This window comes from Polypterus senegalus, chromosome 13 (genome assembly GCF_016835505.1).
Source record: "Polypterus senegalus isolate Bchr_013 chromosome 13, ASM1683550v1, whole genome shotgun sequence".
Taxonomy (NCBI): Eukaryota; Metazoa; Chordata; class Cladistia; order Polypteriformes; family Polypteridae; genus Polypterus; species Polypterus senegalus.
The window spans coordinates 80,594,944-80,617,301 of NC_053166.1; the positions used below are offsets into that span (position 1 = coordinate 80,594,944).

The 22,358-nt window shown below is 39.0% G+C and overlaps 1 protein-coding gene across 4 annotated transcripts in view; it reads left to right on the forward strand.

Moving 5' to 3' along the window:
- LOC120542909 (synapsin-1-like) overlaps window positions 1-22,358 on the forward strand; it is a 302,987-nt gene that overhangs the window by 19,625 nt on the left and 261,004 nt on the right. The window lies entirely within an intron of this gene.

Genomic DNA, 22,358 nt, shown 5'->3' on the forward strand with positions numbered 1-22,358 from the left:
GCAGAAAGAGCACCTGCTGCAGGATACACTTACCACTTGCATCCACCAAAGGTTCTAGGGTCCACCATTACAGGTATCAAAAACCTTTTGGCCACAGCACCTTAGCAAATTGGTCTACTGCTGAGATCTTCAATGCAATCCCTGACCTCTTTCAAGATGAAGAAGAAGCTCTTCCAGAGTAGGAAGTTGAACTCATTCTGAACAGAGACAGCTGCTATTTGTTCCTAGTATACCTTCACTACCCCTTTGAGTCTTCCACGTCTGTTCAACAGGTGATCCATTTATCAGAGCCAGCTTACATCCAAGTGGTGATGAAGTGACAGCTCTATACTTCATTTACCAGAGTGTCCCGAACACTACAAAATCAGAAATTTAGCTCCGTGTACTCAGGTGCCATATGAACCAGTAATCCATGAGTATCACAGAAATCCAGTAACAACTCATTACTTGGATTAAAGTCAAACAGATCATTAGTCACAATCATGCCCCTGTAGGTACTCCCCCAAATGAGTGCTGAAATCAGATCTTCAGAGTCGGTGGATGGTACTCTTCTGAGCATTGATTCCAATGTCTCTAAAAAAGCAAAATAATCTGTACGGTTGGGTGTTGTATACATGCAAAAACACAAAATCTTTCTCTCTGAAACAAAAAATTGCCTTGAGACAACCACCTTGTCCAGGTGAACAAACTCCAACTGTATGGCACCTATCTCCAGGTTTGTTCATATTTCAACAACTGCCCTGTGCTTCTACTGTCTGGTTAACTCCAAAGTTGTAGGAGACCACTCTTGAATTAAAATGTTGCTTCCAGAGCCATTGCTGTTTGAAGAGGTGAGTCCAAATATGCCTAGCCATTATTTTTCAAACTTCTGCAAAAATGATGGATCCTTTGCCACAAGAGAAGTAATAATCCACATTCCACTATTAAGATCTAGTATTTCTAGTTCAGTTCTACTCTTGCCTGTTAAACACTGCACCTGACTCTCACCATTTCCTTGTAGGAAGTTAGCCCACTTATTTAGTTCCACGGTGCTTTTTTTCTGGCTTAGTCTGACCAGGTTATTATTATTATTTCAGTTATTACATGGGTCACCCAGCTACTAGGCAGTGACTGGTAAGCTCAATTTACAGGCTTAAGTACTGGAATACTTACAGTATTTTGCGAGAGGACCTCTTCAATTTTATTATTACATTCATGAAGTTCAACACCAAGAGTTGCTCTTGTCTGTCTGCTTCTCTTATAATAATGTTTTGTACTGTAGAAAACCCTGACAGGAACACACATCTCCAGATAATACAACTCTAAGGGTCATTTAAGCACACAAGCTGACCCACCCACCAGAATCACAGTTGTAGAGAGGGGATTGTGTGCTGTTTCTTAAGATTGAAATGCTTTGAAAACCTAAAGGTGCCCTGTGGTCCAACATTATATAATTTTGGAACAAGTTGATTTAAGATATGAATGAATGATAGGTGATGCCCAGAGATGAACAGTTGTCCAATACAGGGTTGATTCCTGAATGGCACACAACAACACTAGATCATCTCCCAGCTCCCTGTCATTTTATATTGGAATATGTGAAAACATAAATGAATATTTGGCATGTTTCTTACTCTTTACTATAGCATTCCATTATGCAGATTTACTTTACTTTTATCTCATTTGTACCCAATTCCTTTATAATACAGAAAACAAGTGACATAACTGGGAAAGATTCCTCAGGAAACATTAAGATGAAAAGACCTAGTAGTTAATTTAAGCAGCAACGCAATCCCAAAGTTTTCTATAACTCTGAAATTATAAACAGACCACAAAATGTAATGTTTCCAGAGTTCACTGTGGATTTTTCAGAGCTAGTCTACTAACCTAAAAGTTCTTTATATAGTATCTGTATAAGTATTTAAGCTTGTCGTCACCAACCATGGTCACCTTCTTACAAGTGATAACATGTTGACAAAATTTAGCCTAGCCTTCAGATGAGTGGCATTTAGCAATTACAGGATAGGAGTAAAAACATACTGTAGTATACGTAGAATCTCAACATGCCCAGGGCTACTTCTTTATGTAACGCAAACTGCTACATAAACAGAGAAAACAAAAACACACTGAAGTGAATAGTACAGTGTTTTCTACTTTCTGCACTCAGACGTACTGCAGTAACAAAAGGTACCATCAATTTCCTTCTGATATTGAGTGAAAAGTCAAGCAAAATGAAACCTTTTATTGGCTAACTAAAAGATTACAATATGCAAGCTTTCGAGGCAACTCAGGCTCCTTCTTCAGGCAAGATGTAATGATTACATCTTCCCTGAAGAAGGGGCCTGAGTTGCCTCGAAAGCTTGCATATTGTAATCTTTATAGTAAGTCAATAAAAGGTGTCATTTTGCTTGACTTTTCACTACATTCATAATGGCTAACACGGTACAACACCCTAGTACTTCTGATACTGAAAAAGTGATGGAAATCTGAATCTGAAGCAACTCTACTCAGACTTCTGGTTTGCATGATTAAGAATGAGGCCTGACATAATTTACATACGCATTGATTTGTGAGACTAATGTGAAAGTTTAGCTCACCAATTTCAAGATACCTGCCAGGCTGGCATTAATTGGGATGAGCCGGATTAGTGGGCCATTTAACATTTTGACAGATGACTAAAGTTCATGGATATCTGTGTTCCACTGCATGACAGTAGTAGTAGTAAATGACTTCATTTAAAGGGGAAAAATCATTAAGCAAAACCAGCAACTGTACTATTAAAAGTGAAGTTTAAAGATTTTATTTTGTCCTCTTTAATTTAAGATGTTTGTTAATAAAACGGCTTCTTGATCTGACAATAGTTTGGATTATATTTTTGCAAATTTATCTCTAGAATTGAATGTTGAGATATCAACATTGGTCTTAACATGGGCACACTGCCCAAATAGTAACATCTATTCACAATTCCATTTTTAAACCATTTATTCCATTACAGAGGATGCAGACAGCTGGACTCAATCCTTTCAGTATATATACTTTAGTGCTTGAGTGTCTCTTGGGACCTGAGTTCAGTTCCTATGTCCATTTGGGTTTTCTCAAAGCATGGTAGGTTTGTTGGTGACTTTGATTTGGTCTGTTGTGAGTGTCTGGGTGGATGAGATCGTGCCCAGAGATGGATTTAGACATGGTGAGGCCCTAAGCTATGAGAAAACTCAATTTAACAAGCGTTAATACAAAATACAGCCATGAATGAATGCTGTGAAAATGCTGGCCTAAGTATATAAAGATCTTCATACTGTATATGAAATTATAGCTAAAGTGCAGCAAATAAAAACTGCTCTGAAATTTGAGGGACCTCAAGATGTAGCCTTGTAGTTGTTACCTTATATGTGCCCCTAAGTGCCTTCTCTTGCATATACATACCAGGACAAATCAGAGTTGTCAAGTAGACTATCATACATTAAGAAAACATGCATGATTAGGGGAACTGAACCCAAGTCCCTGAAGTGTGTGAGACAGGAGTGCTAACAACTTTACCACCATGTCACTGAAGCACTAATTTAAGTATGCCAAAAGTTAATTATCTCTCTCTATATAAAATCCGCCTGCCTGTCTGTCTATCTATCTATCTAATGGATTTATCGGGTTTTTTTCTATAATTTGCTCGAACATTCCGGTTGATTTTGCGATTTCTCCCATTGCGCTATGTATCATAGCTTGCTTGTGGTACTGATTTATTTACGCAAATCCGAGCGGGCAGAGAGGAGGGGGCGGGGCCTCGGGTTGTACCTTACCTCTGCTTAGCGTCCAAACAAGAGAACAGCTTAACGGATTTAGGTTAGGTTTTTAGTTTGCTTGCAGGAGCGATAGATAGATAGATAGATAGATAGATAGATAGATAGATAGATAGATAGATAGATAGATAGATAGATAGATAGATAGATAGATAGATAGATAGATACTTTATTAATCCCAAGGGGAAATTCACATACTCCAGCAGCAGCATACTGATAAAGAACAATATTAAATTAAAGAGTGATAACAATGAAGGTATAACAGACAGACAATAATTTTGTATAATATTAACGTTTACTCCCCAGGGTGGAATTGAAGAGTCGCGTAGTGTGGGGGGAGGAACAATCTCCTCAGTCGGTCAGTGGAACATGCTAGTGACAGCAGTCTGTTGCTGAAGCTGCTCCTCTGTCTGGAGATGATACTGTTTAGTGGATGCAGTGGATTTTCCATTATTGACAGGAGCCTGCTCAGAGCTCGTCGCTATGCCAGGGATGTCAAACTGTCCAGCTCCATGTCTACAATAGAGCCTGCCTTCCTTACCAGTTTGTCCAGGCGTGAGGCATCCCTCTTCTTTATGCTGCCTCCCCAGCACACCACCGCGTAGAAGAGGGCGCTCACCACAACTGTCTGATAGAACATCTGCAGGATCTTACTGCAGATGTTGAAGGATGCCAGCCTTCTGAGGAAGTATAGTTGACTCTGCCCGACTATATATTTCCGCTAATCTGAGACAGAGGCTGCGGGCCGAGGGGAGGAGGAAGTGTGAGTACAGGAGTAGGGAGCTGAGTGGGGCCCTCCTCACTGTCCTGTTTCACTACTATGTGGGTGGAGCCACGGGGGACGGGTAGTACTCTATAAATTAAATTTTACTGTGGACAAAACACTGTGTTTTATTTAAGTACACTATGTTATTGTTAGCCAAGGTAATCTGAGTGGAACTGCTCATTATATGTAGGCAGTGAAGCATCATAAAAAAGGTTTAAATCCTGTTAGAACTTGCTTCAACACAATATAAGACATGTCAAGCAGAAAAAAAAAATTCACGTTCAAGTATAATACCACAAGGTTTAGATAATATCATTCTCCGTTGTCTGCAATGTATCATCATCTCTTCATTTATAACTTCTCTTGATTGTTTTTTACCCCCCAACTCAAAGAGTACACCAGATACTTACACTTACATCATGCTTTTCATTCAGGTATGAGCTGCAAGCACAAGCACACCAAGTTGTCAAGGGGTGTTATTTCAAAGGGTCAGTTTAATGCATGTATAATGGTGCTCAACTCAATCTAAAAGAATGATTTTGAAAATGATTTTGCATCATTTTTTAACATTCTAATTCAGGAACCCTTGACATTATACCCACTGAGCACCTGAACTAAGTGATGTATGCCAATATCAAATAGTTCTGCATAAAGGGATCAAATAAAACAGTGACAAACACATCTGATAAATACAAAAAATAAAAATGTTTTCAGAAATGCTGCATTGGGATAATGATGATGATGACTAACTAATTCAGCATGTTCAACTAACTAAAAGGCTTAGAACACCTAGATTTGCATGGACAAAATGCTACAAAATATAGTGCTTGATGTCCTCTTCAGAACAGGTTTCTGTCCTGGGCCGAAGACACTGCCATGAAAGCTCTAATATTGGATCAAACCATTCAGGTCAACTGTGTACTTTATGGCAAACAGACCCTGTGTGAGTGGAAAAGATATTTTGATTGGAGACCCCAGTCACACTTTCTGATAAGACAACAAAAAATCATGTCACTGTAGTAAGAACAATGTGCAATCATCCCTAAGAGCAGGGGAACTTTGAAGAGTCCATGTTACTTTGTACCAGTATGACACGTGGAAGAACTCACATCAGCTATAATGCAGATAATGGGAGTTGGGAGAAGACATATTTGAAAGTTAGTTATGTCACTTATCAACTAACAGCAGGAATTAGAACTGGACTGCCAGGCTGGCCCCATCTGCCGTATGTACCTATGAGCTGTAAAGGAGTTTCTACTTGTGTATTGATTGTATTAACCTTCTAAGCATTACATTTTCTCTCAAAAACACATGCAAAAACTGTTGCATTTTTTAGCTAGAAAAATTACATTTTTATTAAATCTAATCTTTCTACTGTAAAATGTGCAACACACTAAAAGTACAAAGTCAGAAGCACAGAAAGTATAATAATAATAATAATAACATCTGCAGTAATGCAGGCTCTGCAACGGCCCATCTTGGTGAAGAAAGAGATGAGCCAAAAGGCGAGGCTGTTGATTTACCAGTCGATCTACGTTCCTACCCTCACCTATGGCCACAAGCTTTGGGTAGTGACCGAAATAGCAAGAACGCGGATGCAAGCAGCCGAAATGAGTTTTCTCCGCAAGGTCCTGGACTTTCCCTTAGAGACAGGGTGAGGAGTTCAGTTATCCGGGAGAGACTCATCTAGCACAATAATATGAGAGAAAATCCAAGGGAGGTAAATATTTTTATATTTACTGTATTCCCTATATTCATATTAGGCCACTCTCTTAGAATATATACGTACGATTCAGATGAAGTATTAAAAGGATTGTTGCCTACACCAATCTGCATTGTTTCTGCTTAATGGAGCAAGCTGGAGAGCTTTGTAATGCAAATTCCATGACTCATTGTTTCTCTAAATAAATCTACAGTGTATGGCAGGATTACTGTTGTGTTATAGCATTGCTCATGCATCAATCCAGCCCCCAACCAACACAAAATGATGCATCACCATAAAACCCAGTTGTTATCACTGAAATGTAGTGACAGTTTTAGTCCATGGTTGACTCTCCTTAGTATGGCTACCTCTGTCAAAGCTCCTCTAAAGCAACTGAACATGGTTGCTTCAAAACTGCACAGCTGTGGTCCCAGCTCTCATACTTCCTGACAAGAACAGCTAATTTTAGCAGCCAAACTGTGATGGGGTGTCATGAACAGGAGGACGTTTCCTTACATTTAAAAAAAAAAAAGGATAGCAAAATCAACCATACGGGCACAAAGTAAAACTCATTTTTTATGAACAAAACAATGTACTACATGAACATCAAAATGGCACAGTGATGTTTAAAGATTGAGAAATTAAATATGTATTTAAAAAACAAACACCCAAATAAGCAAGTTGAAGTTAATTTCACACGTAAAAGTCACATACATTCATTTATAGTTTCTTCAACACGGCCATCAGTAGATGCTGCGGTCAGTGCTTCTACCTCAGAACTCCAAACCGGGTCACTCTTTGTGTGGACTTTACAATTTCTTCGACAGTCAGTGTGGATTTTTCTTCTTCATACTCTTGTTTTCCTCCTACATTACAAGATATTTCTCAATTTTTATATAAGTTATAAACTGGCCTGCTGTGAATGAGCATGCCTTATGATAGACTCGCACATCATTCAGAATTAGTTCTTGCCTTGTAGATGACGATGCCATGAAAGACTTTGGTTCCCCTTCATCTGACTTAGATAAAGATGGCTTCCATTTGGGTTGGATGGATGGATGAATGGATAAGCTGGCTGTAAACGTTGTATCATGTATTTTATTTCAGTTAGGATCAACAAGGTCACCGAGCACTGAGTAATTTTTCTTCCTGCATTCTCTTTGCAACCATTAGGAAATGTTGCAAACAGAAAGTAAAACCTGATTGAGGCTTTTGTTTTATGTTTTGTTTATATTAGTCCCACACAGTGTTAGGATAATGAATCTTAATAACACTTTTCGAAGTAAATGTAGTGGGAAGGAAAGTCTGCCCTTAAAAATTAACCTTATTTTTAAATTATTCATTGTGGGAAGGTGGATAATTGGTAAATACAGTCTTTACAAAACTGCTAGTAGCTTTGATCAGGGACCATGCAGGTACTGCAGACCTGAGTTAGCTAGCAGCCCACCTTTGGCGGCATTTCCCTCTTATGTTCCTGACTGATTCACAGTAATTCTGCAATCAGAGAATCCATATTCCATATTTATTGTGAAAGATTAAAGCCTCTGTTTAACCTTCTGGATGTTTTTTTAGAGGTTTAGGAATTGAATTCAATGCAATCTATTTTATTTGTGGAGTCACATAAGGTTAAAAAAAATTTGAATAAGTACACACTTGGGAACTTCCTGTGGGGACAGACCAAATTAGTGGTGCTGAAGATGAGATGAATCAAAGAGAAATAATCATGGCCACTGATGTAGTGTTGCTGTTTAAAGTTCTTGTAAAAAGAAGTTTAAAACTTGAGTTAACCTGCTATAAGCTGATTAATAACCTGGAAATGTTTGGTGAGATGTGGGGTGTTGGACACATGCTGTGCTGTGTTCAGGGGGGCAAGCTGACTTTAAACTGGGAACAAATTAACAACGCAGGGGGAGCAAACAAGACAGTGAGAGCATTTTCTCTTTATATATGAGAAAATTATTAATGCGTATTAATTATGAATTGGACTGTATTGAATTTATGTTCAGAGTAAGAGGCGTATTCTGGAGTAATAACTAATATATACTGAATACTGTCTAAACGCATGTGTGGAGGTGTGTGCTGGAGTAGTAGTGGTGCTTATTATGTACTTATGTGGGCATATGAGGTGAAGGTGCATGGAATTCAATTGAAGAAAGAGGAAAATGTGCATATGTATGTGTGTAAATGTATATGTAGTTGTGTACATATGTTTATAATAGATGTTAAGTGAAAATTTTGAATTTTTTTTTTGTCCTTTTGCTTATTGAATAAAGATGAAAGTTCAAGTTTATGTCTTTTGTGCACAGTACACTGAGATTCTTTCAGTGTTAACAAAACTACAACGTTAGAATAATACAACTTCTTGTGTCAAAACCAAGTAAAACTAATATATTTCTTAAGCATTACTTCCTTTTTTAGCAAATGACCCTTCCCTTTTAAGCAAGGCTCTGAGATGGAAATTAGCAATCCTGCCTTATTTAGACAGGTAGGTGCACTTATGGTACGTGTCAATGTGCACAAATGCCTAACAACAGCCATGACTTGCTGTGCAGTCTTAATGATGTTGCTGGCAACTCTAAAGAGACAAAATATCTTTTACTCTTGGTTAATTATGAGTGAAAAACACAAAGAATGGCACTAAACAAGGGTGAAAACTGCCCACATCCTTGTAATGTGCAACAATAACAGCTGCTGCCCCTTTCTGTTAAAATGGTAGAAGTGCTGAGCTGAATAACAAAGAGATTTCAGCACGTATTTTTATTTAGCAACACAAGTTTTCTAATTATAAACACTCAGAACTAACTTGTAGAGACAGACATTTATTACTAGAAGACTTTATATAAATATGTTTTATTATCTTTGTTTTTGGTTGATTGCCAAGTGAATGCTATTTTGATGTACAGTAAGCAGTTTTTTTTCAGACAGGATAAGTGTTCAGTTTAGCTGACAGAAGGATGAATTTGAGGTTTTTATGAATAACTAGCCGTCTTGTCTATCGAGGACAGGTAATAGAACAAATTTTAAAAATATTTGATATCTCCTGCCTTACTTGTATCTTCTGAGCCTTTCCTCTGTATCCTTGCATGTCTGAACCTCTCTAGACTGGCACTCCCTCTGTCGAGCACATTCTTGTAAACAGCTTGCTTCCCAGTGTGATGTATGGCCGGCTGTTCATCCCGGGCAATACCCCCACGCCGCCAGGTGGAGCCCTCCCTGCAGTATGGAGGTGCCCCGAAGACCAGCAGGGCATTATGGACATTGGAGTCTTTATTCACAGCCCTGCTGGATACCGTGGGGGCCGCTAGGAGACACTGTAGGGAGGAACAGTGTTTATTTACCCTACGTCCCGGAAGGACGTCCGAGTCACGTGGATAAGGGGAATGGCGTGCTTCCGGGGTGAAGAAAAGGACTTTTTAGCTGACCCGGAAGTGATAGGAGATCACATGGACTGGGGAGTAGAACACTTCTGGGTCAGGGAGTATAAAAGGATTATGGGAGCTTCCAGATGGCGAGCTGAGTTAGGAGGCAGGGTGGCTAAGCATCTGGGAGAGGAGAATTGTGTATTGTGATTGTTTTGATTTATTGGAGAATTGTGGAGAGGAGCGTGCTTTGTGCACTTTATTATAATAATAAATCCTATTATTGGACTTTTATCTGGTGTCTGACGTGGTGTCTGAGGGTACAAGGGTGTGAGAAAACCTTAACCTGTCACACCAGATACTGTCATTTTGAGGAATCTTGCTTGCCTCTTGTCCTCTTTTATATGTCTTTCTTTGAAGGCGACTCTCTCACGATTCCTCCTAAAATTTTACTCCTGCTTGTGTGTCTCATACTTGCACTTCCTCTTTCGATTACATCACCAAAGCCAAACTGACCAACCACACCAAAGTCAAACTGACCAATCAGATTGATTTAAGGAACAGGACACATAAAGAGACCTTTTCTTATGTAGTAGATATTCAATTAATGTGTATGCATTATAGTTTTTGACACATAGCCTTTCACAATGACATGCTATATCAAGGGTCTCAAACACATGCCCCTGAGGCAGTTATCTGCGGCCCACGACAACTTACTTGAACTGCCAAAATGTAGCATTAAAATCCGTTTTACTTGCAGCATTTTCCTCACAATACTGGTTCCAGTCTGATGATCAGAATTAAAATACCTTTCTTCTTACTTACTTCAACATTCTGTGTTGCTACTTTTACTTCCAGTGACGTCAGTTAAGTTCAAGTTCAAGTTTATTGTCTCTATTCATTTTGTAAAGCACTTTGAGCTACATTTTTTTGTATGAATTTGTGCTATATAAATAAATGTTGATTGATTGATTGATGTGCACAGTAAGGAAACACATTTCCCTGTACAATGAAAGTCTTTCTTTGCTGTCCACACCAAATGACAAAACCAACGTATAAAGATAAACATCAATAATACTGTAAGTAGCAGATAAGATAATAAGTAACACAGGCAGCATAAAGTATAAAAACATAGTAGAAGTATAAAGTGTAATGTGCAGGTAGGTGTGTGATGGACAAGTAAAATACAGTTGTGTGAGCTAGATAGAATGAGGTGAACCATGGTTATAAACTCCAGTCAGTTTTTCAGGAGTCTAATGGCCTTGGAAAAGAAAAACACAAAAGACAAATAAAGTTCTATCTATCTATCTATCTATCTATCTATCTATCTATCTATCTATCTATCTATCTATCTATCTATCTATCTATCTATCTATCTATCTATCTATCTATCTATCTATCTATCTATCTATCTATCTATCTATCTATCTATCTATCTATCTATCTATCTATCTATCTATCTATCTATCTATCTAATCTGCCTGCCTGCCTGCTTGCCTGCCTTCCTGCTTACCTAGCTACATGCCTGGCCAGTTTGCTTGGCACTTTAAACTGCACCCCTGACTTTTCTTTTTGGGTACAGGTCTGTCATTTTCTTTCATCAGACCCTCCTTTTCTTAAATCATTCTTGATTGAAACCCTCAGAGCTTGCCTCTTTCGGTTTTTGGTGTTCTTCACTTTTTAATTTAATTAATCAGTCTTGGGCTATCCTCATCCCATAAATCCATGAAGAATTGGTCTGCCTTAGCTCAGTTAATCAAAGAGCAGTTATCTGGGTCCCACTTACCCTTGTCATTCTGCTAGCCTGCTTGTGTGTTGTGGTTAGTTTCCTATTTCCCTGCTGTTCTCCTTGACTTTATCAAACCATCAAGCTAATTCTGTTTTTGCTTCTAAGCATTAATGGGAGTTGGTTGCATTGTGGGTTACACAGTTTTTTTCTTAATTGACTTGTCTTCACATTTATTGTTGGACACATTATGATTCAATAGAAAAACTGATCACAAAAAAAAGTAAGTATCCGGCTTCTTTTGGTAAATTCATTCCTTGGTCCATCTCCCCCTAATAAAATCTTAGTGAACAGAACCACTTTGACAGTCATAAGATCATTCAGCAGGGAAAGTCATAGCCACTGGGGTTTGGGAAATAGAAGTAATGATTTGGGTAGAATTCTGTCATGTTGACCAGATCTAGGTCTCCCACATTTCCACCATTTACATGTCATTACAGGTACTATGTGTATGAAAAAGTCTGGGAGTGATGGAGAGGTTATCAAAGGAATTAAGAAAAGAGATACAAATAGGATTGTGTGCCTCACTGATGCAAGGGAAGGATGTTATGTTGAAAAATTAGAAGTGCATTAAATACATTTCCTTTTCCTAATTGCTGTGTTCAAACAATTCTATATTAAATTACTAGCCATCTCCCACGGCTTCACCTATGTAGTAGTGAAACAGGACAAACTTAAAAAATCAATAAACAAACAGGTATCGCTAGCTAAGCGGAGGCAAGGTCTGTTCCAAAACATGGTGAGAAGTAAAGCAATTCGAACGGAGGCTGGCGCAGGAGTGAGGAGGGCCCCGCACCGCTCCCTACTCCTGACATCATGCTTCCTCCACCCCTCAGCCTGCAGTCTCTGTCTCAGATTAGCAAGAATATATCGCTCCTGAAAGCTAACCCTAACTCTCCCCTTGGCCAGCTGCATGTCTCTCGGATTCGCGCAAATAAATCGGTACTGCAAGTGAACTATGATACTTAGTGCAATGAGAGAAGTCGCAAAATCAACCAGAATGTTGAAGCAAATTATAGAAAAAAACCCTATCTAAATCTGTTAAGTAGTTCTCTCGTGAAAAGTGGACAGATACAAACAGACAGACATTGGATTTTATATAGAGAGAGACTAGTAATAAAACTGCTTTGTGAAGCTTTTTGGACATCCATTGTACTTGCTAACTTGCTTTAGAATTTGAATGCTAAAGCAATAAAGATAGAAGGCTGGGTTAGTTAAAGTAGATATTTAACTTAAAGTAGCATTTGAAAACCTCCACATCTGTGGTCCTTAGTTGGACTGAGTTTAGACTTCATGATTTACGGAGTAAGTCACTCTCTAGCGTTCTGTCTGCTCAAATTAGCATGAATGTGGTGGTGTCTCAGGAGACATCATTTTTACAAAAAAGCAGAAATAAAAAGCTGAGAACACTGCTTTAGGTGTAACGTAAGACGGGCAAATGAAAGTGGTACATGTTTTAAGGAGGGCAATTGCTTTTGTTACATGGCGCTCAGGGAGCAAACTGAAGCATTATAAATAACTCACATTGACTCCTCTGTAAATGTAGCATTCAGACAGGTAAATGGAAACTACTTGGGTTCAGTCAAATGCCAACTCTGCCCAAGATTTTTTTTTTTCTCTCTATTACATTCTGTGTTTTCCTCAAATATGCTGAAATAAGCAGAACAAGAAATGTTTTCTCTTGATGTTATTTTCCTAGCTGGCACTGGAACAGGCCCCGAGGCCCTGACCTTTGACTGTTTTCTCACTGTATATCAGAATTTTCCCATCATCGGTAACTATTAACATGTTTGTCCCTTGGAGTGAGGCGTGTCCCATTCCTGCATTGGGTGGTTTCCTTTTCTGAAAGTGGCATTGCCGTGCTGACATTCCCAGCTTACACTCTGCTCAGCTGCTGCAGAAGCTGTAATCTGCATTTCCAGTTTTGCAGAGGGATTGTTCCAACGTTTCTGTCATTTGTTTAACAAGCCTAACTGGTCTGATTAATTAGAAAAATGTTAGCATGTCTGGAGGCCATGAAATGGTTTTTAAGTGCATTGTAAGTTATGATTCTTTCTAAACCATTAGTGGTGAGAAAAGAGAAAAAAAAACTAACTAAGGGATCAAAGTCAGCAAGAAATTAAATCAAGAAGATGAGTTAGAAAGAACGCTGAAGGTTTCTCTGACCCTATGGCATTTACGAGTATTACTGCCATTGACCAGTACACCGACTTTTATTTGTGAGGCTGCAGAGAATTAGTGGTGTGCTGTTCTTATATCTGCAGATGGGCAAATTTTGCTTAGGTTGCTTACCTTAATTATTGGCTCATCCAGAACAAGCAATAATGCTGTAAACTGATTAGCCATCATTACTGGTGCCTTTGGTCCAGGACTAATAACACTTCTGTCAGCCATTAGGAAAGGAAATAATCCAGCATCCCTCTGCCTGGAGTCGAGCTCATTGGAAAGGCATTTGCAGAGATGGAAAACCTTAATCTCAGTTTAAATACTATATTGTTCATAAAATATAAGGAGCCAAAATTGTTTTTTCACATTTTTACGAGAAGTTCTCAACCTGCTGCAGTTTTAAGATAAGCATGTCAAAATAGTTAATATGTTTGAGAAAATACAAACATTTAAAAATATCATAATACAACATTCTTAGAACTAATTCAGTCCAGAGCCTGCATGCACAACGCATTACAAGGCCCACTCATGTAGTGCTAGAGCCTATCCTAGGCAGAAAAGTCACACAGCAGGAATCAACCATGAATTAGATGCCATTCAGTCTAGGGACACCAATACTCATTCGCTTAACCGAATACTCCTACCTCTGAGCGGTTAGAAGATAATGAGTACTTATAGAAAAACCCAAGCAGACAGAGAATGTGCAGACTCCATACAGACAATGTCTAGCCCCCTGGGAATTAAGCACAGGACCCTGGAACTGTGAGACATCATCCTGCCCCAAAATGTAATTTTAATTACTCAAAATGGCACCTGAATGGTCACACTCTCACTGTATCTGTATTTTCACGTCCAACTACTCCAGCTTTCCTTTCTCATCTTAGAGATACTGTATGTGTATTGTGTTAGTTGGTGGCCCTAAACTAGAGTTCTATGAATGCTAACATCCACATGTCTGTGAATGAGCTCTGCAATAGACTGATACCCCAACCTGGGTTTGTTCCAAATTTCTACCTTGTACCTAGTACTTCCAAATCATCCAAACCCTGAATTGCTGGGTTTTGAAATATTATAATAAGTATATCTTTGGTTTCTGAATAGAATGGTGCAGGTCAGGTTGATTGCCACCTCTGAACTGGCCCTGTATGAGTGACTGTAGGTTGGGATGAACTGGCATCCTCTCCGGGACAGTTCTTGTCTTGTTGCTGGGATGGGCTGTAACCATTCATGGTTCTCTTCACGTGGGTTTAGAAGATGAATGAATGGGAGAATAAAATGGCGTTGTTAATATTTAATGAACTCTGTTGCAATATATTAAATGTTTTACATGGTGTGGTTCGAGTTCCAGCCTGGCCACAGCACTGCCTCTTCTCCCAGTTTCTGCATGCCTTTTCTATAATGACTTCCACGTTCCAAAAATGTGCAGCTGTGTACCGACCTGACATGAGCTATTAAGCAAATAAGAATTTCATTGTACTCCGTATACATAACAATGTTACTACTACCACCATTACTACTACTATGAACTGGTGCTCTATCCAAAGTTGGTTTCTGTCCTATGTCTGCTGAGATGGAGTCCTTGCAAATAATGAGTTCAAGAAATGCATGAATGAATATATATTATGTGAATCACTACAGTCATGTGGCGCGTTTCCCAGAGGGTGATCTGGCTCATAAGATCGTCATTGTTGGGGACACAAGTGGCTGGACCAGGCCAAGGGGTCACCCACGTAACACCTGGCTGCCGCAGATGGAGAGTCATTTCCGGAGAGTAGGACTGGACCACGTGTCTGCCTGGGGGGTTGCCAACCGGGATCCCAAGTTATTTCGCCATGTAGTGGGTGCAGCAACGCACTATACCAGTGCATGCTCCCCAACTTGACTTGAATCTTCTTGGTTAGTAAGACAGCAGATAAAAAGCTGTACCACGCACATGTGAAATTTCAAAAATGCTTGGATTGAGTTTACTATGGCTTCATTTGCTTGAAGAAAACAACAATATTCATACATCTCGCTGTGAATCCCCTTTCTCATTAGTTACTATGCCTCTCTTTATGTAACCAGCATCTTTCTGTCCTCCAGTAAGTGGAACCTCCATTTTTATAGTGAACATCCTCTAGGGGGTGGCACTGTGGTAGCGCTGCTGCCTCACAGTTAGGAGACCCGGGTTCGCTTCCCGGGTCCTCCCTGCGTGGAGTTTGCATGTTCTCCCCATGTCTGCATGGGTTTCCTCCCACAGTCCAAAGACATGCCAGTTAGGTGAATTGGCGCTAGTGTTTGTGTGTGTCCTGCAGTGGGTTGGCACCCTGCCCAGGATTGGTTCCTGTGTTGGCTGGGATTGGCTCCAGCAGACCCCTGTGTTTGGATTCAGCGGGTTGGAAAATGGTTGGATGGACATCCTCTAGGAATGAATGCTTTTCACGATTATGCTATAATACTTTTCTTCAGCCTACCTCTTTTTCATCTTGAAACAGCAGACTGCTGCACCACATCAAAGTATGTCATTCACTCAGTGTCAGAAGCCCTTACTATGCAAAAAGAAGTTAAGAATTTAAAACCTAATTCCCTTTGAAGCTGTGCTTTATCAAAATGCCTGTCAGTCTTTCAGCATGCGTTCCAGTGTGATCTCTTGAGGAAATTCACGCAGTAAGACTGGCATGACTACTCCTCATTGAAGATTTTGATTAAACAGTTGTGTTTTTATGCAAATGTCTAGTACATGGGCTATTGGGATACTCTGCGAGTGGAGTGTTACATTCTCGGAGTCCCCATTTGGAGATTCTGACTTAAACAGAGAGATACAGAGATAAAAATGATAGGTTCACCTCATAGCCACTCCTGGGAAAACCAGGAGAAACAGTCAGTCTGCTCTTAAATGACAGAATGTCTTTTTTGTTTAAGTGCAGTTTTTTCTTCCTAATGTACAGAACGTACTGCATTATAATTTATCAAAGAAGGGTACATTAAAGAGGTGCTAAAATTACATGGTAAAAAGAGATCATGTGAGATTTGCTACAGTTGAGTACTTTGGGGAATTGATGTTGTTAAACTGGCATTTTAAATTAAGCTTCAAATCATTTTATACTTGTTGCAGTGTGTTTGGTCAGCATATCTGTTTACTGCAGCTGGGCAGCACAGAGACTCCTTCTGCTTGTTGCTAGGCAACTGCAGAGAGGGTTTTTTTTTTTTGTTTGTTTGCTAAAACTTCTGATATATGTTCTGGAAAGCTGAAGAATACAATATGTGCTATTAAAAGTGAGAGCAGAAGAGATAGCGAGACACTAAAGAATATCTCAGCATTCATCAGGTGCCTCATGCCTGCTGATAAAAGTAATCAAAAGAAAGACAAATTCCTGGGTGATCACAGGGGCTCATGAACAAGGAAAACACATTTGCAGAAATTCTTACAATTACCGTCATGTCTTTGGGTATCTGAGTCAATTCAAAATAAAAGAAAATAGTCCCTCCAATGTGATATGCCGCTTGCTAATTCGCTCCCAATTTTATGAAATACCCAGATACCCAGATTACCCAGGTAACACACTGAAGGTCTATGCTTTGTTATTTTGGGGTATGTGGTATGGAGTCCTCAGTATTGTGTTAAATTACGTTGTCCCCAGGTGGCGCTGTAGTGGCTGTACAGTCAGATCCAGAACTTGGACGATAAAGATGCACAACCAGTGATATCAAGAAATCTCTCTTCTGTTTCTCAGCATCTCAAAAGGACAAGCTGTGACATTTTTGAAACAAAAAAGTTGTATTCCTCTTTAACATGTCCAAAAGCTTTGACTAACATATATTAAATAAGCTCATTAATTTTATCTCATACATCTCTGGCTGTTTCACAGCAACTTGACAGTGTTTGTTTTTTAATTTCATTCTAATCAGTTGTTTGTTGTGACGATAAAACTCATAGTAATTTGTAAATCGGTATTTTCATGAAATTAAACATCAGTAATGAAATGCTGCTTCTAACAAAAGCAGAGAACACTTTAAGAGTGTGCAACATAAGCAATCACTTTCGGAACTCATGCAAAATCTATTAGTGTGATCAAAAATAAAAACTATTTATTTATTATATAGCCCAAAATCACACATGACATGCCTCAGTGGGCTTTAATAGGCCCTGTTTTTTGATGGCCCCCAATCCTTAACTCCATAAGAAGATGTCACAAAAACCACAATGAGACATAAAGAAGGTTTGGGGCAGCCATCTGTATAATATGTCCTGGCTGCAAAAATGGACTTGAGAATAGATATACAGATCTTTCCAGATCAGAGTCCGCAACTGAACTGTAGGTACAAAGACAAGATGGTCGCTTTAAAGGCCAGTGTAGGAAGTGACGTCATCATGGGGTGGGGCCAGAAGTGACATCTTCTTGGCCAGGAACCGGAAGTGATGTCATTAGAGGTGGGAGCAGAAATGGCGTCATCACAGGCCCCCAGAACTGTAAGTGATGGGATCTCCCGAGAATGGTCTGGAAGGGATCAAGAAAAACAGTTAGTGCACCCCGACGCCTCCTGGTCAGACATGGAATTGCCATTATTCAGACCATTTAATTGACTCCTACTCACACGTGTGTGACAAAGACAAGAAGCAGCTCCCCCAAGAGAAAACAAGTTGGATATGATATAGAAAAAGAGAAATGTTAAAATTCACAGAATTCTTCCCTTAAACAGATAATGTCAGTGTTATAAATAAGGAGTAACCCAAAAGATCTGACATGAGAGAAAATGTTCTGTCACTGCATAAAGTTATTCACTTAGTGGCCAATGATTAGGCATGCCTGTCTAGAACCTAGTAAGATCCCCTTTTGCTATTAGCACAGTCTGATTCGTTGAGGTGTGAATTTAGTAATGCACTGGAAATATTCCTTAGGGTCCATATTGAGAGCATATAGAAAATTGTATTCTTAAAATTGGTAATTTTCACGTACTAGAAAAGTACATGAGAAAGTAAGCATTGTTTTATACTAAGCACTAAGATTTAAAAGTTAGGATTAAAAAGACATATGCCTACATGTTCTTTATTATTTTGTATGAGCCAAAAAACACCAGTGTTTCCTAAGCGAAAGGTCAGACATGATAGAGAGCCGAAGAATGGGCCCCACACTTAGAGAAGGGAATGTGAAGTCTTTGGTTGTAAATCATGGTAGCATGTGCAGAAATAGTAGTGGGAGAGAATAGCCCTTATCAAATAGATAAGATGGAAAGAGCGGGGTTTGATACACCCTTAACTAATAATTATTGGCTAGAGGCAGGACTAGAGCAATGGATTCTAGAAGTCAGATGAGGAGCAATAATGGCTTAAATGATAAGAATTGTAATAAAAGTAAAAGGTGCCCATTGCTGGGGGCTCATTGCTCCATCTGAGTTGTGTCTGTACGTGCTTTACCTGCCATAACAGAATGAGAAAAGGGCAAAAATTGTACTCGCTATACCATAAAACTATTCACACCAGCACCAGCTTTCTCACGCAACAAGTTACTGGCTGTCAGAAACGCGGCGAGCACGTACTTCTTTGGAAGTTTGAGACTGTGTTGGAAATTTGTCACCAACTCAGATAATCTGAGATCCCCAGCAATTTTTAGTCATATAAACTGATACACTCAGGTGAGATCAGCAACTACATTCATCAAGTTTGACATACCCTACAGCTAGAAATCATGTAATGTGACCTTTATTTATCCACAGGGGGAAATTTGACTTGAAATTTGATAGATAGATAGATAGATAGATAGATAGATAGATAGATAGATAGATAGATAGATAGATAGATAGATAGATAGATAGATAGAATTTTATTTGTCCCCAGGGGAAATTGCTTTTTTTACAGAAGTTCATCAAATAAATAAATATACAAATACATATACATAAACATAAACTATAGTCTGAACGACACCAGAAAGACTAAAAGGGAAGAAAATTAAAAAGAAAGAAAACCACTATTTGGCAGTCACAGCCACAGTGAGGGATTATGCAGAATTATTGCTGTTAGTTTCTTGATACACTACTGAATAATTCAGTGTGTGTGTGTGTCATAGAGAGGATGTGCAGCATTGTTCATATGCACTCAGTTTTGTTATAATTCTCTCCTTTGCTATGACGTCCAGGAGGTCCAGAGTGCATCCCATAAAAGAGCCTGCCCTTTTAGCTTGCTGACTCAGTGGGCCTCACTTCAAGTGATGTCACTGGCCCGGCCACATCAGAATGACTAAATGAAAGAAAATTAAAAAGTAAGAAGCACTTCTGATTTGACAGACACAGTCAAAGTGAGGCATTATGTTACAAAGGAGCCCCAGTAGTGTTTGTTGACACACTTTTGCCAAATAATACGTTGGCTGAATTTTTAATTTTTAGGTAATAATTAGTTATTTCTGTGAGCTACCACATCTTGTACTAACAGTCATACCATTGTCAAACTTATATATTTTGCCAGGTTTGGTGGAACATCACTTAAACATCTCAACAATCTCTGCATATCACATATATTGAGTTGCATTCATATAGTTCACTACTTGGAGATGTAGGCACTTTGTGGGCAGGCGTACCTAATACAACTTCCACAGAAAGCTCATTTTCATTTCATTTTCTAACTCACTTAATCCAGACCAGGGTTGTGGAAGAGGCTGAAGCTCAAGGAAGGAGCAAACCCAGGACAAGGTGCCAGTTCATCGCAGGGCAAACACACACACCCAGATTCCAAACACACACTAGTGCCAATTTAGCATCACCAGTTTACCTACGCTGCATGTCCTTGGACTGTGCGAGGAAGCTGTAGCACCCAGAGGAAACCCACATAGGCACAGGAAGAACGTGAAAACTCCATTCTGGGAGAACTCGGGACCCAAACCCAGGCCTCTTTACTGTGAGGCAGCAGTGCAACCACTATGCCACCCACCACAGTACCATTAATCTGGAATTCTGAAATGATCTGTAAATGAAGCATATTATTTTTTTAAATAAATATAAATAGTACTCTTTGATCATGTATTAACAAATATTTTTGTATGAAGCGATTTGTGTCCCAGATGTGTAGACACCACAGGTGGCAGCAGATACAGTGTTGATTTCAAGAATACTGCCTTTGAAGGGCTTTCTGTGTATGCTGAGAAGGAATGGACATTTAAACAAACTCACCATAATGTGACTGCACTGTGAGGTAGACTGTTGTCCTATCCAGAGTTAGCTTCTGAGTTGTCCTCAGTGCTTTTGGGATCGGCTCCTGAACCAAGTGAAGCTAAATATGTTTTAGACAGGTTGTGAAACAGATGGATGGAGTTTTGTTTTTATTTGTAATGGGATTTGTGTCATCTCCTCAGAAAAAGTCTACATGTATAACATTTTGTTCAGTGGAGTGTGGTAAAGAAGTTTCAAATTAAATAGAGATATTGTACTTTGTGGTGCAATGAGCATTTAATGGTGATGCCCATTAAAGCAGACATAGACTAATTTGAAGCTTTATATATTTCCATTTCACTTGGTGTGAAAGGCAGATTCACCATTTATTGTAGCACTTTGAACAGTAGAGATGCTTACAGACAAACTATTATGGGAATGAACAAAAGTGATTCACTGTTATTGCCTGTCATTTGAAGACTTGAAATTAAAAGATAAAGTGGCCAGACAATATTATAGCAAACCGCAGAATGAAGTTTATAAAGTAAAAGTGTGGTAGAAATAGCTAGAGGTCCTAAGAAAGTTAAATAGCTCCACCAATTGTATGGAATTTGATTTGATAAAATTCGTATAAATAAAACACCAATACAGATACAAAATGTAAGAACCATGATGATCATCTTTTCCCAACAGTCCTAAAAAACAACCAGGTCACAAGATCCATATATTTTTGAACACTTAGGGATCTCAGCCTATTAGGTGCCAGTCCTTTAATGAGCAAATTCACACACACCCAGACTTGATTACACACGGCCAGTATAGAATTGTCAGTTAATGTAGCACACACCTCCATGTTTTTAATTTATACCCATCCCACAAATTATATAGCATTTATTAATAAAATGACAGTATGAAGTGATTTGAAGGTATAGTTTGCAAGATAATACATCTCATCACTGTTAAATACTACTGTATTATAAAACATGGTAGTCATAGACTTGATAGATTTAAGCCAAGTCTAAAGAGAAGATAGTTAACAGAGTGCCAGTGGGATACAATTGGCCTGAGTTGATCTCTGTAACGTTTATGCTTCAGTCAGAAAGGGCAGAGTGAATCCACACGGTGGCCAATAATGGTTTAAGAAGTGTTTCATATCACTGTGCTTATTGTACTTGGTAGAGATAAGGTACCAAATATCACTTGAAAAGGTTAAAATATTTTCCATAATAGGCATTTGAAAATGGTCATTTCGTTAACTTCCTTACCTCTCTCAGAAACACCAACCTCTGGTGGGTATTAATTGACAAAAGGTACTGTATGTGCTGATGCCACATGTAACAATGCAGAAAATGATGGAGTCCAAGTTCTCAAATCAACTGATGATACAAACACCTAATCTTTCTATTATTTATAATCAAACATGAATGTTTAGGTTATACTCTGTGGTTCACTGTACAGTAATGTTTCTGGCTCAGTACTGTATTAAGCTTGTTAAATGACACTCTTTTTGAAGGCCTTATCTGTTTTGCTATTTCTCAGTGATTCTGGCACCACAAAACAGCCTACAAATGAGAATTTCAAGAGACACACAAAAACAGGTCAGAATCACTAGCCTGCTCCAATATAGGTCTCATCCCATGCAAGCCTGACCATAGGTAACTGGGAGTCTTCAGATCTGACCAGGCCC